The sequence below is a fragment of the Pseudopipra pipra genome, chromosome 3 (assembly GCF_036250125.1).
Source record: "Pseudopipra pipra isolate bDixPip1 chromosome 3, bDixPip1.hap1, whole genome shotgun sequence".
Classification (NCBI taxonomy): Eukaryota; Metazoa; Chordata; class Aves; order Passeriformes; family Pipridae; genus Pseudopipra; species Pseudopipra pipra.
Genome location: NC_087551.1, coordinates 45,747,086 through 45,759,719, shown reverse-complemented (window position 1 = coordinate 45,759,719; position 12,634 = coordinate 45,747,086).

Below are 12,634 nucleotides of genomic sequence, written 5' to 3'. Positions count from 1 at the left end.
CAACACAGCCCTCTATTCTGCTTTCTGGCAAAAGAAAGACTATTCATCATCATCTGGCAAATTTAGTGTATTTAGGGCAAAACTTTGGGGGAAGGAGGGCAGAGTTTCCCCCCTCCTTCCTCCTCCTTGTTTAGAAACCAGGACGTGCAGCCTCAGGAGCTGGCTATGATTTGTAATGGAATGTCTGGATATAACTAGGACCTATCTGCATCCCTGTCCTTGAATAGATGTAATGTCATCTCTGATCATGGGCATATTATGCCATACATATTAAGATGGCCTGCAAAACAGGTTTTTTTGCTTTACTGGCACCACATGGGGAGACTTCTTCTTCTGTAACAATGACCTGCAAGTTGGAATCTGAAGTCTTCGGGCAGAGACCCAGTCTCATCATTTGCACATTGCAAAGTCACTAGGATGATATATTAAGGCATTCCTGCCCCCTGCAACAAAAAGTACCCATGCATAAGCAATAGTCCTACAACATGGAGTAAGGAGCACACAAGCAAGGTTGCAGTGAGTTTATTATCAGTGATTTTTCCCTGACATGATAACTTTGGGGGGAAGGGTCTATCATCCAAACTAGTTTACACAAATCCTTCCTACAATAGCCAGATCCTTAGCTGATTGCCATGGCTGAAGGTATGAAAAGAACAAAGCTGACATTCACTGTCCCCTGAGCATAGAGTAATGAAGAACCAAGTCTATAGGATCACATATGCTAGCTGTTGCTGCAGTCACAAGCTCTCCGTAATATTACCATACATTTTCCTCTTTGCAGAGACCACTTGGTAGATTTCTCAAAGCTCAGACAATGTTTAATGTCAGGAACTTTGGGCATATATGAGATTTCCTTTTAAGCAGTCTATGAAAAAATATAAGAGGTGGAGAAAAAAGTAGGTTTATTTTTGAAAATTGTTTTCTGATTATTTTTTCTGTTAAAAAGTAGGAAAATATTTACTCATAGGCTTTACTAAACACAATATTGAGTAAAACTCATGCCATGTGTAGCTGTGAAGCAGAGTATGACAGAGAAGACAAAAATAACATTTACATTTTTGTATAAAAATTGTTTATTTTCATCATTGACATACAAATTATAAAGGTAATAAGGAAGTTTAGAGGAGAACTTGACATAAAATAGCTGGTTTTTGAGTATTTGGGGTCTCTAAATGAAAATATTTCAACATGCGCTCTTGATCAGATAGCTGTATAAAATTAATAGCAAGAGAAAATCCTCTACATTTTGCTAATGGCACCAGACTGCTTGAAATATACAGGTCAGTTGTAACTGATAGATTCTTATTCCTCTTAATACAGTAAAACAAATCCCACACATTTTTAAAATCTACATTTCACAAAGCAAGAAGAAATCAAAATGAGCTCTTGCTGTCCTCCATCAGTTTTCCAATCCAATATTTTTTTTATCCTCTCTTCTTTCATATATATGCTTCTTTTTTTTTTTTTCTGTAAGAAATCTAAATTAGGAGTTTAAAATAGCCCATTTATTTGATTTTTTTAAAAAGTAATTGAAATTTCAGGCAGTCAGGCTAAGGATATAAACATGTCTCAAACTCATGACCAGCCTATGTTTTCAATATTAAACCCATGTATTTAAAGTCCTTCACATGACTAAGCTGTGAATCCAAAATCTTGTTATGCACTGCCCTACATATCAAGTAGCAGAAGGATACTGAGCAACAGTTTCTGTACAAGAGTTCCAGAAGTTGCACTGTACAACACAGTTCTTATACTTAAAATTCTTTAAAAATGGATTGCAGTGATGAAGACAGAAACTCCTGGTCCTTGTTATACCCAATTACTCATTCAAATCATATACAAATACACTTTCACAAATACTAGTGCTAGGTTCATTAAGAGGAATATTTTCACTTGTAGACACAGAAGCATTTTTCTCTTTCCAGTGCTTCTGTTTTAGGCCTTGATCTTGTCAGAAACTTCAAGGCAAACAGAAACATGACCAGCCCCAATTCCAAGTATATCTCAGAATTTAAACATCAATAGATCCCTCTCCAGAACTTAGTTAACACAAAGTACATGTAAATTCACTGAATTCAATGGAAGTAACATTTTAGATGAGAACAGTCCCTCCAAGTACTAGAACAGAGTTGTAAGCTAGTTCAGAGTTACCAAGCTGTTTCTTCCAATATGACCAATATGATGTTGAAATGGATTATACTGCTAAACCTGCACTTAAGGCTACATTGCACCTCATGTAAAATTTGTAGTAATTTACTGTTGTACAGAAAAAATGTAAAATGCTCATAAAACAGCTCTGCAAGGGCAGTTCAGGGCATTAACTTTTTTAATAAAGGATAACATCCAGGCCTAAATAACATCCTGCAACTAAAACAGGTGTAGATTGTCCAGGCACAGGAAAGACTAGAATACACAGCTAGAGCACTGCTATAAATAATCAAAAGGCAATCTTCTCAACAAATCATTGTCTCACTGGGAAATATGAGATTAAAAATGCAAACAAAAAATGCAACACTTGTGACAGAAACCATGGTGCTTAAAGAACTCAGATATTCTGGATAATAGAGTTGTCCAACAGGCTGTCTAAATCAGAGCCAAATCACAAGCTGAAAAGCTGTCCAGAAAAAATAGAAGATTGTATTTTGAACTACTAGTGCGCTATTTGTAATTAACAATGCTGCATTAATTATATCATTGTTTGTGACGCATATGCAATGGAGAACATTTTATTCTGCAAGCTGAGTGACAGACTCAACAAGAAATATTTCATCCTGTTTTTCTCCAAGATAAAAAATCAAGAGTTCCTGTTATATCAGAGTCTTTTACACTGAAAATTCTGCTACTATGATAAAAGCTATCTGGAAAAATGAAAAGAACAAGAAACTAAAAAAATCAAACACACAATGAGAACAACCACCAAAATCCCCCAAACTTGACCAATGCTATAGTTACAGAAAGTACAGTCACTGAATAGGTTTTTTGTAGATTGAGACTTCACTTAAATTTGATCTCAGAGGACTTTGATTACCTGAAGGTAAGCTTAATAACATATCACACTAAAACACATACAAGTTCTATTTTAAATCCTCTTATTTTGATTAGATTGCAATTCTGCAGAAAAGTCCCTTAGAAAAAAGGAAAAAGGAAAAGCACACGCATGAAATGTGTTAAAAAATAAATGTTTCAAGGACAGTTTATCCTAAACGCAAGAAAATAAAAACATTTTAATTTAAGTAGTTTCTATACTTAAAGAATGTTTCCATTTTCAGGAAAGATTCATAATATTGTGAAATTTTGTCCATTGTTCAATAAAGATGACACTAGACAAAGATGGTGCCTGAGGGAAAAATTTGCGAGGATGTCAGGCACTAGAGATTTGGATCACCAGCTGGTAAGCTGAGCCTTATTAGTGTGCCTCTCTCCACTACTCCAAATTCTGAGAAACTGGTCAAAATGCATGTTGCATTCCATGAAGCCTTTGTATCCTCAGTTTTAATACTTTATCCACCTGCAGCTGATTTAAGACCCATTTATAGACATATATTTTAATACGGCCACCTCCATCAAAGAGAAGATTTTTGAGATAGCTAATGAGATTAGGGAGTAGTGAAGCTGAAAAAGGTTACATTTCCTGACCTTTCCTGTGAGTCTAACTGTCTTCGTGGATTCACAGACTGCAGCTATAAACCGGGTTCGCTATAAACACTTAATCTCAGATTTACTTACAATCACAAGGGGAAACATTTTCCCAGACTTACTGAAGAATTTACTAATAGTACAAAGGGGGGGAAAAAAGAAAGAAAAGGGGGGAAAAAAAAAGGAAAGGAAAAGGAAATCATGTAATCGAGTGGTAACAAATAACTAAGTGATAAGGAGAGATCTGCCTTGTTAAATAATAAGCAGCGATAAGAGCTCCTGGGAAAGGGGACAGAAGAATTGTACAAAAAGGAAGAGAGATTGTACTTTTTTTAAAAATCTGGAAATACAGAATAGTGAATTTCCATAAGAACATACAAGGTGAAATTCTGGCTTCCCTGAGGTTGTACATAGGAACAACTAAGGATCAAGTTCAGCCTTATGTACAAAATTGCACTAATTTTAACAATCTGATACCTGAAACTGAGCTACAGCTCCTTGTCCTTCTCTGTAATGGCCACTCAAGAAATACATAACTCTTTCAGTCCAGAAATATCTTTCACACAATTAACTGTGTAGTCCCACCCTCCTGATCCAGGTTTTTTACCCCCAGCAACCACTCAATCCAAAGATTGCCCATCTAGCAGTCTGAAGGAGTACTGCTTATACTTTTCTGTAGCAAAGGCTACTGTTCAAGATGAAAGGTTTGGGGGATCCTTTTAGAATGGAAACAAAAAAAATTAATAAAAGAATTATTTTGAAATTTAGAATTCTAGCACAGAGTCCAAGATAATACTATGGACTTCAATAGTGTATGTTACTGTAAAGAAAAGGAAATAAAAATGTAAGGTTGTATATTGCACTAGTGTTTTAACTATTACATTTCACTAATTAAATTGTCCCATAACTAATATGTTTTGTGCACAGTTATAATTGCCAAGTGAAACTAATTCACAGATTTCTTTCACCTCCAGGGTTACTCCATATCCTTGCTGATGCAATTATTTTCATAGTGTGCTGCTTTACTTGCATGGCTATTATTATATATGTCCTTTGCCACAGACAGCACCATTCTCTAGATAAAAATAAAAAGGTATAATAAAAAAAGCCTAAACTTCCTAGCATTTTTGATAAAATGTCCACATTCAGCGTAATGCTCATAAGCTTTCTTGCAGCAGTAAAATATTTCCGAGCCCTGGCAGGGGTGATTTTTAATACAGAGCCAGTCGTTAGCAAGAATTCAATAAAAGAGTCAAGCTTTCCACTTCCAAGATAGTCATAAAATATGCCAACACCGAATTAAGTAAAGATAGAGAACAGACCAAGGGCTAGGTTTCTCTGAGAGTACCATACAGCTTAGAGGAGGTGACAGCTATCCTTGGTTGAAAATACAGTCTACAATTTAAAGATGAAAATTTTCTATCCTGGCAAATTTGTAGGCCGTGATCAGCGATGTTATCGGAAAGCCGTCACCTGGCAATATGAAAGACAACATTCAACGTTATACTTGTCAAATGCATGCCTTTGGCTAAATCCTTGAGAAATTCTGCTGCTAGTAATAATTCCGTACAGCTCTGTAGCTCTGTCTTATATACCAGTGAGACTGATCTGCCTGAGTATTTCTAAGGACTTAACAAGGACATGGCTATAGGAACTAATGCTCAACATTCAAACAGCTACACAGACCTCTACTTCTCTGTTCACCCTAAAAAAACAATAGTGATACTGATAAAACTTTCTACGAGTCAACAGATGTCCTGAACTTTCCCTTCCCATCACCAGTGCCAGAATAGCATAGCACCAAATGATTTATCTGCACCTGGTAAGATAACAACTGCACCTGACCCTCTGACTGAAAAACAGATTGCTCATTATGGCAGCTGTATGAGAAGAGATTTATTGTTCCACAGTGACAGACCTGAATGTCCCACAGCAATGACAGCTTTCTGTTTCCCAGCAGTGATTATCAATGCATACAGGCTAGTGTCTGCAAAAAGTATATTCAAAATCAGAGACCTCTCCCAGGAACCAAATGGCAACGAGATTTACTAATTCTTTTTCACTGCTGTGTCCAAAGCAATTCATTTTTTCAGCAGACAAGGATGAAGCTACTAACCCACAAAGATTGCTTAGAATATCTCACATATGAAGTCTAGCTTGGTTTGAAAGTCACATGTAGCATGTATCTATCCTTGCTGAATCAGAGGTTATTCAATCAAACACAGATGCAGCATCATTTTGGTAAAGTTTGGATTCATAGTATTAAATTCATGTTTTAATAAGAAAAAAGAGTAAAGACCCACAAAGGGTTGTCTGTTTTTATGTTTGGCTCTTTTTATTGCTGTACTCAGTCCAGCTAGGATGGAGTTAACTTTCGTCATAGCAGCCCATACAGTGCTGTCTTTGCATTTGTGACTAGAACAATGTTGATAACACACCAGTACTTCGGCTCCTGCTGGACAGCTCTCACACAGCATTCAGGGCTGTCTCTAATCACATTCGCACCTGCAAAGGCCCCTCCCAACTCAACAGGGAGCTGGAAGAGGACACAGCTGGGAGCACTGGATCCCAGGGTTAACCCACCATGGTCTTTTCTGGCATCCAGTGTATGTACCCAGTTCCATAGAGAAAAGTGTTAAAAAAGGTCACAGTTTTATGCAATCTGGAAACAAAACATATGTAAACTGGTATGATGGTTTGGGCTGGGGTAGAGTCATTATTCTTTACAGTAGCTGGTAAGGGGCTGTGTTTTGGATTTGTGCTGGAAACAGTGCTGATAACCCAGGGATGTTTCAATTATTGCTGAGTACCACTTACACAGAGTCAAAGCCTTTTCTGTCTCTCACCCACCTCACCAGTCAGTGGGTTTGGAGTGCACAAGGAATTGGCAGGGGACATAGCTGAGGCATCTGACCCCAAATGACCCAAGGGATATTTCATACCTTATGGAATCACACTTGACGTAAGCTGGGGGCAGAAGGAGGAAGGGTGGGGCATTCAGAGTGATGACGTTCTGTCTTCCCAGGTGACTGCTACATGTGATGAAGCTGATGAAGCCCTACTTCCCTGGAGATGCCTGTGCATTGTGAGTGGTGAATGAACTTGTTTTGATTTGCTTGCAGGTGTGGCTTTTGCTTTACAGATAAATGAGCCAGAGGCTGTATGGTGCTTAGCTGCAGGCTGGCATTAAAGCACAAACACTGACTTTTCAGAAGAACGTGACTGCATAAGACTTCAATTTTTGTCTGCAAAAATATTTCAATTCCCCCATTCTTGACTTTGCACCATTCTTCTCTTTTCTAACAGCAGGAAGAGCAGTTCTGATCTATACAGGCAAACCTGAAGCCATTCTATGATTTTGTGAGCTCGGGAACAAGTTATTTTGTCAGGAAGAAACAGTAACCTTCACAGAATTTAAATACAGTTGTATCCTGAAAAGTGACTTTGAGGTAAAGGTTATGAAGTTCTGTGTATAACATGCCCTGTTTATTGCATACCATATTTTCTCAGCTGTTTACTCTATCAGACCTGAAATGCACTTTGGGCTCCTTACCAGACTCCCACCCATTCAGTAAGGAATGCTCGACCCCAGACTGGCTACAATGCACAGCTCCATGGTTTCCTTTGGGAATTGTAATTCTACCTTGACATTTGGTGTGGATGCAGGTCATCCTCCTGAGGTTAAATTGACTTTGAATAATTGCTTTCAAGACATACACATATCTGCTTGCAATATAACTTAACCCTAAAAACTATTACACAATGGTGTTTGAGAATTAAAGAACAAGAGCTAGAATTTTTTATTTAAGTAGCTCTGATTAATTCTGCCTTCCATGTTAGACAGTTTTGCTTTTATCTGACAAACATGAAAACTAACTTAGGAGCACTCAGTTCAGTGCATCTTAAAGCATCAAGCATTAGAACCAATGGACCTAGATGCTCCAACATAGTAAGCATGTTTTTCCACAGTGGTGTCTGTACATTTAAACACTGGCTGTAATGCTGCTGAATATAAGGGATATAATACATAGGCAACAGTATGGAAGGAAATTAAGACAAATGCAGATACAAGATTAATGTTCTTCATTGTAGAAAAACTATTTGCTTCACACTGAAAACTCAAAGAAAGAAGAACCAACAACATTATATTTCTCAAAGCATCATGCAATAAACAGCTTTGAAAGTTTATCTGGTAATAACAACTTTCTATTCAAAGACATTACAACAATTTCCTTTCATATGTTTATTGTGTTCCTCAGGTTTATTCCAACTGCATTTATTTACTAACCTACAAAAAGAACTCTAGTAGCTCTTTCACAAACATATCACTTATTCTTTACATTTATTCCTCTTCAGACCTACATGGCTTGCTGTAGCTTTTATAAAAAGGCAAAAGACTGCAAAGCATGAGCAGCTTTAAAAACAAGCAAAATGATAATTGCAAAAAGCAATTCAAAATGGCATTTTATAATAGAAGAAAAAAATGGAGTCTCTTGTCCCATCAAAGGCTAATGTTGGAGCATTACATCTTCCACTTGCTCAGTCTAAACATGCAATCAAAATATTTTGTTTTCTCTATAGTTATTGGATGATATCAGAAAAGAATCTCCAATTACAGTCTTTTGAACTCAAGGTATTATAACACTGATAAAAGCAAATAGTTTGAACACCATAATGCTATCCTTAAAATAGGAAAAAGAAAATTCCAGATACACAAAGCATTCAACAACCAGTTATTAAATGTAGAAGTGGTGTTTAATGTAGAAGTGGTGTTTTGAGCAAATGATGTCTTTAAAGCATTTGATTGTACAGTGCTATTCATTAGAGTTCTGATGTAACAAACCTGGAAGAATGAAACATGATTTCAACTAACTATCCTCCCTTCTCACTGCAGCGGTTCTGTCAGTATCTTTTCCTGTTGCCACCTCTATCGTTGCCTATGCAGATTTAAAGAGATGCAGTACAGTATTTTTCCATGCAGAACATCTGATTTTAAGGACTAGGATTTTTAAGCTTAGTGGAATTTAAAACAACAATGTTTCTGTCCCACAGTCACTGTTTCTGCTATTCAGTCTGTAATGAAACATCAACATAAATTCACTCAGTTGTAGAGCAATAACTAAACGCTTATAAACAAGTCAAAGCCTTTTTTAGAGAGGTGAACTACAAATGAACTTAAGACTAACTAAATTTTATTAACAACAAAGCATACAGACAAGATACCCATAGTTCAAGAGTAGAGTCATTGTGCTCACTAATTACTACTTTTATTTCATGTTTCCACAATGTACACACCTGTTCCGCAAAAGTGGATCTAGTTTAGCTACAACCAACACCTGTGCTCACACCATGCTAATAGCTTTCTAAACCTTGCCTCTGTAACACCAAGGAACTGCAGGTTCTCGATATGGAGGAGAACATCTTCCAAACCTCTGTGTATGCAAAGAAGCAGTTCTCCCAGTACTAGAGGTCAAGAAAAAATGTGAACACATAAAGGCAAAGTACTGAGATTCCTGCTTTTGAAATAGCACTGGGTTTCCACAGCAAAAGCAGGAACTTGCAATCAGCACTCAATTGATGTTAATGTGTCAGTTTAGAAGACCAAGACAAATAAATGAATTAATAAGATTGTTCCCTTTGAGGAAACCAGTAGGAAATTGGCATGTATGAACTCGTGATCACTTTCTAGAGTTTAGGTACTGAATTCAGGTCTAGATGAAGCCTTTTCTTCAATTGGACATCTACAAGTCTCCAGGAGTAATCAAATCAAAACAGAAGTAACTTTTTAAAACACAGGTACTGGAAGAAAAAGAGAGGACACTGTCACAGCCGACTATTTATATAACAGCTTTTTCTAGATGTTTTGGATCAAAAGATCACAGTCAAGCTTCACAATTTATCTCAGATAAAGGCAACTTACCTGGTCAATACGTAAAGTGAGATGCTGTTAACACTCCCCTAACTCCCACTTCAAGGGCTCTTTCTCTTCAGTATTCTGCAATTTTCCTTTCACAGAAAAGTACAGAAAAAATCCTGAACTATAAAGAAGAAATGAGGCCTTCTGAGTCCCAGTCTACAAGCCTTACTCAAGCATCTACTTCTTTCTCCAGTACTGAACAAAAGCACATCTTCAGAAAGCAGCTTGTATCACTCATGTCTCAGGAACTTCTAAAGAGGCATTGGCAAAGCTACAGCCCTGCTCCACAGCTTGCACCTTACAAGCAATTCAGTACAGTTTCTTGCAGAAAAGGGAAAAGGCCCCAAGATTTCCAGGCCCATATTTTTAATGTGGGCTGTGAAGAGGCAGAACTGATCTCTCAGTATTGAGCAATTGCCTAGTGATTTTTAAAAAGGTAATCAGTTAATAATCAGCTTTAAAGCACATTACAGAATTAACTGGCAAGACACCAAACCTTGGGCATATCTTATCTTAATGTGTCATCTCCTCATGAGACTGATGAACACAGAGTATGACCCAGACCCACCTGTCAGGAGAGTGGAGCAAACCCTGACTGTGACCAAGTGGCACAGGGCTGCCTTTTCCATCTCAGCTGCAGCCACCACAGGCTCTCCCTGTAAGGCTACACCTACTCCTGCAGGGTCATGCATGGAAGTGAAAAGGTCAGAACCATGCAGGCATCCAGACTGAGGCAGGAGGAACAGTGGTTTTCTTCCCAGGGCCACACAGCCAAATTTCCAAGTGGTAGGCCAGTTTAATTTGTTTCAATGTAGCTGAATCCTCTAGACAGCAAGGTAATTCTCAGTCTTTTGTCTCTTCCATTGTAAAAACTTTTGATGTCTCTTGAATGCAATGAGGAGCATGGCCTTTAATCTCAACCATTTTAAATTTATTTCTACCGAAATCCAAAGCAGAATCTGAAGCGAATTCGTTACGACAATCTCCCTTTGAAAAAGGTTCAAGACAATGTTGATACCAATAAAATTGTATGAGTCTCCAAATGATTAGTAAACAGAAAACCCTTCACTTAAGAGCTGCTACTAAGCTTTCACACATAGGGCACAAAGTAATGTAATTATGCATGATACTATACCTTGACTGGCAAAATACTGTATAGATCTAGTAATATTTCTGGGGGTTTTCTGAGTTTTGTGGGAGTTTAATATATTTGTCTTCAAAAGTCTTATTTTGTTGAAGAGAAGAGCTTTTTAAGATGGCTGCTAATTAAATAATGGGAATTATCAACAACCTTCTTAATCTAATTTCAAATGCTATATTTGATTTTGAAAAAAAAGGCAAAAAACAAGCAAGAATGCAAGAAGGTAATTAGAATAAACTGTTAGAGCTAGTGTTTTCAAAGGTTGCTTGGCCTCGAGTGCACTGATTTCACAGGATATGTATAAAACTAAACATCTTTTTAAAAATTAAGACCAAAACAACATTTTTGAGACAGCTTCAGAAGGTTCTGGTAAGCATCAGAAAAGACAACAACAGAAAAGTTCTTCAATAAGAAAATTGTGAATATACAGTAACTACGCTGGGTTCAGCAGTTATTTTTCTTTAGCATGAATGTGATAGAACATATGTTGATGGCCCCTGAAATTACCTTAAAGCTTTCAAAGGTAATGAAAGTCTCCTATACATTCCAGACTAACCTTAAGATCAAGGCTTCCCATGAAGCAATACTAAAGTTATTCTGAATGTTAGTTTGTAGAAGGAGAGCTTTAAATCCCATGGAAATGGTTTAATGCTTGCTCTGACAGCTTGTACTCTGAAGTTCTGACTGATGGAGGAACAAGGAAACAGAAACTAAGCCTAGAGGCAGCAAGAACTCCCTGAGATAAGGCCTTCTGGGGAACAAATGGAAAGCTATACAGGGTGTGAGAGTTGGCTGGCTGAAGCAAGATTACAGGGCCTGAACAAGAGTAGCAATGCAGAGAACAATGTGGACAAGTGACCTCCATGAAGCTGAGCAATTCTGCACATCAAAATCAGCCACTTCCTCAGAGAAAACTTCCTTTCTGCCCCCATTAAGTGAGTAAAGAAGACAGAGCCAATGCCAAGTACCTACCACAACACCAAGCACTGCAGGACCCTTATATATCTGCAGCTGCTGGAATGAAAGAAGATATGAGGTCTCTTTGAACCCTGAGACAAGTTCATGCAGGAACTATACTGTGAAGCCACTGAGACTCAGCAGCAAAGTCTAGACCCACACTGACACTACAGCAATGTATAAACATGAGGAAAAAAAAGTGGGCACAACAAGTGTCCAACAAAGAGAAAATGTGGCTGGGAAGGCTTGAGCTGGTCTGGTTTTACTTATAAATGTATCATCAGAGTGCCTTCCTTGAAAGAAAGAAATTTGGAAACAGGAGGTATTCAAATGGCTCCAGTTGTTTCACTTTAGAATGTGTCCCGTGCTAAACAAAGCTTAGCCAGGCCAACCATTGGAAGCTTATATCTTATCACATTGTGTCATTTCTAGTTGTGGCCAGAATGAGGATGTGCAGAGAATCATGACAGAGGAAATCAAAGCAACAAGCATAATTATTCCTTAGGTGCTCCACAGTCATAAGGTTGACTTCATAGGATCAGAGACCCCTGTCAGACTTGCTCCGTTTGTACAGCTTCAATTCCAGGCACTTATTCCTCAGCATAAAGGTACAAATTCTTGAGAAGCTTCTAACAAATTTTGAAGAAAGGATCACTTTCTAGGAGATTAACCTCATGGCAAAAAATGTAGACTAACAGGAAACATACAGAAATAGGTGTATTGTTTTAATCACAAGCAGTTTGATAGCAATGAAGTACCAGAAAGAGACAATAATGGAGCAAAAAAAGGATCCCTAACATGAAGTTGTACTATGCCTGCCTCGATAAAAACTCCCTCAAAGCGCATAATGAACTTTTAGGGAGCAATGAACATTACTTTATATTTTGGAAATAGAAGGACTGACACTTTTTCATAGAGCCCAACCATCCGTTTATCATGTGAGTCCACTGCAACACTGAATATGATGCTGGGCCAATCTGCAA